General features: G+C 34.6%; 1 long non-coding RNA gene across 3 annotated transcripts; it reads right to left on the reverse strand.

Moving 5' to 3' along the window:
* Positions 1 to 392: 392 nt before the first annotated feature.
* On the reverse strand, positions 393 to 4,716 carry LOC141721505 (uncharacterized). Of its 3 annotated transcripts, none has more exons than XR_012574768.1 (9): positions 4,446 to 4,716; positions 4,290 to 4,345; positions 4,006 to 4,128; positions 3,791 to 3,869; positions 3,119 to 3,410; positions 2,501 to 3,039; positions 1,858 to 2,087; positions 1,119 to 1,235; positions 393 to 649 (listed from the first exon to the last, which is right to left on the reverse strand). It is a non-coding gene; the product is annotated as an uncharacterized LOC141721505 (long non-coding RNA). The 3 variants fall into 3 exon arrangements; XR_012574769.1 differs by having other exon boundaries at positions 3,119 to 3,215; positions 3,308 to 3,410; positions 4,006 to 4,345; XR_012574767.1 differs by having other exon boundaries at positions 4,006 to 4,345.
* Positions 4,717 to 4,943: the final 227 nt, after the last annotated feature.

Below are 4,943 nucleotides of genomic sequence, written 5' to 3' on the forward strand. Positions count from 1 at the left end.
AATACCTATTTCACATCGGTTTTTTAGTTCTTTTTCGTTTAATATTATTTTACATGATGTCTTTTGTACATTTTTTATATGGGTTTACATTTACCATTGTGATGTTAATGTGGAGTAAATTACATGCCATCCTGGTCATGATTTACAGCCACATGAACCAATTGCATTTACACAACCAAAAAAATACCAAACAATGCAACATCCAACCAAAAACATCCAACAGAAACATAAAGCTACATTGATACCAAATTCTTAACATACAATATTCCAAAACCAATTCGGACATACATTATTCCAAGTCTAAAATAAACATCCCAACCAATAAAAATAAAATAACTTAGTTATCCAGACTGTTTTAACTAAGGACTTGTCAGGAGTTTATACATGACCAAAAAAATTTAAAGTAAAACACATACTTGAATACACAAGTTCAGGAATGGGCTAATCTCTTTCTTCAAGCTAATCACATATTAGTCCATTTATTTTTTCAATACAAGCCGTTAAGTGCTGTTTACACAACAGAGCCGTATACTTGGCCACCATAGATATACTGGTGGTGAACCTCAACATCAAGCTGTTTAGAATCCTTTGAGTAGCCAACAATTCATTTTTCAGTGTGAGGAATGTCAAGGCCACCATCCAAAGCACCCTACAATGAACAACTGAATAAGTTCTAGTATATATGCACAAACACAAGCAATCACATGCTAACCAATACCATGTTACTTGTACACCAGACATACACTTTCTAATTGAGACCTAAGTCACACTCAGTATTACATGCTGGCATTTAGTACATAGAGGCATATAGTGACTAGGACTCCTTCATCCAAGACATATTTTCCTACAAAAATGTGGGGTAAAATAAAAAAAAGTATACCCATAACTGAAACCATTTAAATCAATTTAATACACAACACAACTTGTGGGAGTAACAAGAAAGATTATTGTATTTCAGTAGTATTTGCGAAAATTATAAATAATACCAATATTATAGTACAGATCAAAAAAGGTACATAGATACAGAGATTCAGTATTAAGTAATGTAAGATTACTGTGAAAAAAAAGATGGATCATGTACAATTATAGTTAATATTTAATTATATACCAATTCATACCTTAAGAGCACCAAAGACACGATTGCCTATAGTAGTCTTTCAAAGGCCAGCATCAAGTAGAGCCCTGAAGGGTCTTCGGCTTTCAGCAAGTTCAACTGAATAATCCTCTCCAGTTGCCTGGAAGATAGATGTAAAAGAATGAAGATATTGTTGTAATCTACAGATTAAAAGTAGTGAATATTCTTCAGATACAATTAATGAAGATATAATTAACAGAGAGTTGTATTATGTATCCTTTGTTGGCCTGGCCCTGGTGGGCATCAGTCTAGATCAAATTTGATAACATTCTCATAATATTCTCTAACATAGCCTATTGAACTCTGTTTCCCTACCTTAGATTCTTCATGGTCCCTACTAATGGAAAATGCATGACACTTGACTCTGTTATTGTAACATCATTAGTGAAAAAGAGCCATTTCAAGAATATATAAAATTCATTAAAGGTGATATATGCTACTTCTTGCAGAAATTTATCCAGATGAATAGATTGTTGGAGGGAAAAGGAAAATGTGAGTAGCTACTACACATAAAAAAGAAGAACATACTGTACATGCCTTTAAGTATAACCTGACCTGGTGGGCAGCATTTAGTTATTAGATTCCTTCATATAATTCTTGCAAAGTTTGAGTGGACTGTTACAAAAATTTACTTATCACAAGACTATATATGTTTTGATAAGATAATAAAATTACAGAATAAACAAATTATTTGAGTAGCAATTTAGTTCAGAAGCTTTTACCATCGGCAACATGGATCTGCCTTAACTGCTACTAGCTTCATTCATTATGCGGGAGCCACATACGTGAAATATGTAAAGACACCAAATCCTCCCGGCAACCTCACCTGCTGTATGACTAGCATTATTAGGATGTAAATGATGACTGTCAATGAATGTTTACCTCGCCTTCTCTTAAACTTAGTCTGAAACCTCTTGAAGTAAGCCCTCGATTTGTTAGCTTTGACAAACACCTGAATGAAAAATATTAAGAAAGGCATACTTTAAATCCAGCTAAGAAACACTACAAAATACAAAACTCTAAATCATAACTTATACCGTTATATAGTATCAGAGCTTTGCCAACAAGAACTTTTAAAATTTTTAACCCTCCTTCAATCTATCTATTTTTCAACAGCAAAAGTGCAATCAATCTTTTTTTATTTCATGGAGAAAATGGATTTAAAGTACATGACAGAATATTTAATTATCTATTTATAGAAAATACTGCTGCACAGTTATGAAACCAGTCAAATTAAAGATCAGGTACCAAGTATTTTAAGCCAAGTTCTAAAACAATTTTCTCGTATAAGTAATATCAAGGGAAAACACCGTGCTAATAAAGAGTCTTAAATTAATTTGATGTTAATGGCTCTTATGGAAACACCTGATTATGAAATCCAACTGGATCTGGTTCCACGGAATCCAAAAGATAATACTCTTCCCGGGTTGCTGTAAATAGACCAGTAGTTTGCTACATAAACAGACAACAGTAAGATTATATAGCAAAAGAGCACATAATTCTCATCATGACTTGGCTGTTGAGAGACAAAGCAAAGTGGAGAAGATAACCCTTCTGTTGACCTTTCTGTCTCTAGAGTGTCTTAGGTTATCCTCTTTCCCGGCAACAAGACCTGATAAACCAGTAGCACTAGAACAAGGATTCCTAGCAATCTCCACAAGCTGTTATAATGACTCAGGAGATCCAGGCCTTTGTGCAAGCTGCAATAATGGTGATCACAATTTACAAATTCCTATAGACTCATAGTCTTCCAGCTCCCCTAAATCTTGAGAGTATAAACGGTTCCACAACACTGTCATATCCTCTAGTGGAAATAAAAGGGAGTTTCTGATGGTCATCACTCTCACTAAGGCCTCTCATCCAAGTCGGGACCTCCTTATTCAACATCTCTATACCATAGACAGCTGCAATAATACGACAAGAATCATGAGCCAGCTTCAAAATCAAAAAAAAATTAGTAGACTAGTAGAATAAAGAATCTACCATGGTGCGGTAGAAGGCCTCCATGACAAAAAACCAATCATTAACTTTAAGAATAACAGGGTGCTTTGCCAATTCAGATGCTAAAGGACCTCCTGGCCTAAAGAAAACAGATCTTACTATCACCCCCTTTTGTCGTTGTCCTAATGTTTGAATAACTCAATGAGAATAGCTAGAGCAATAAGAAAAAACCAAGTAGCTCATCTCGCTCATCTCGCTCAACATAGGTGTTGTTGGGATCAAAGCATCCCAGCAAGAACTCCCAAACTGTCGCCTTAATAGAGGGATGCATGCCCTACAATGAATAACAAAATTATTATTTCCAAAAATATAGAGACAAAAATCTGAAAATGCCTACCAAAGCGTAGCAAACACAGAGAATAAATAAAAATCTCTAAAAACATAAACACCAACTCAAGTACTGAACAAGCATATAGCGCATAAATGAATTGCTCTTAAAATTTAAAGATCAAGGTAGCACATCTACACTATACATCACATGACTCAAATCCAATCTCTTTACAAGACCCTTCAATTAAAATATATGAATAATCAGCACTTGGAATGAATAATTTCAACTTAATTTACCATTAAGAGAAATAATACAGAATTGATCATATGGTTACGACATGTATGATTAAGACTTTAAGTACGTTATGTACCGGGACAACTCACCAAGCTTACAATCAGAAGGTGCAATGAAATCAGGCATGCACACATCTTTGGCAATCTTAATAAAATTTGGAAGAAGTACCTGGTTTTCAGATGAGCCACACAACCATATCAGTTTACCAAATTTATAATCTTTTTCGAGCATAAAAATTAAAAAAGAAAGGATCTTGCAAGATATTTGTTTGTTTCACTAAATGACTGAAAATCTAGATTCATACCCCAGCTTGTCGGACATCAAACAGAGTGGATGAACTTACGATCAGGCATCTTCTCTATCTCAAACAAGGATATCACACAGTTTTGATTCAACATTAAGCGCAAACAATCGTAAGGGCCAATCACTACAACCCAAAAGGACAAACTTCTCCATATTCAGAAAAAGCTTAACGACTTTGAATACTAAAAAAATAGCTCCATATAATAACAAGTATCAAACAAGCATGATAAAAGAAACAAAGATGGATTAACAGCTCAAGAAAAAGGGAAATCTTTCTTGACGAACCCAAATCTCCAAAACCAAATCTTCACAAAGATCGTTAATCTCCAACAGCAGCAGATCTGTGAACAAAAATAGACTAAAAAGAAAGAAAAATTGAAAATTGGAGACAATTCAAATTTAACGAACCAAATTTGAAATTAAAACTTAATCGAACGATACCCAAAGTTTCGAAGATCCTCAAATCTACGATTTTTGTCTAATCTTACCAACTCAAAGCGGAAGTTGGTGCTTAATTAGTTATAATTTGAATGTAAAATATGTACTAGTGTAAATTAGGGTTTATGAGAGCGAGTTCGAGAGATAGAGGAAAGAGAGAGAAGACAGAGTCGCCTTGGGGTGTGGGGGAAGAGAGAGATAAGGGAAGTGAAGTCGCAGTTGAGGTTTGAGGGAGAGAGGGAGGGAGATAAAGAGGGGATAGAGAGAGATAGAGAGATAGTCGATGTATGAGTAAAGGGGGAAGGGGGAAATAAATTTTAACTTTTTTGTTAAGGGGGGGGAATTTGGGCACTCAGCGGGGGAACTGAAACATTTATTTAGTCATTTTTTTAGAAATGGCTATAGACAACGGTTAGCATTAATAACCGTTGTTAAAGTGAAAAGCATTTATTTGTTATTATTTTAAAACTGAACATAGACAACAGGTACTATATAAAGCCG

The sequence above is a fragment of the Apium graveolens genome, chromosome 1 (assembly GCF_009905375.1).
Source record: "Apium graveolens cultivar Ventura chromosome 1, ASM990537v1, whole genome shotgun sequence".
In the NCBI taxonomy this organism is placed as follows: domain Eukaryota; kingdom Viridiplantae; phylum Streptophyta; class Magnoliopsida; order Apiales; family Apiaceae; genus Apium; species Apium graveolens.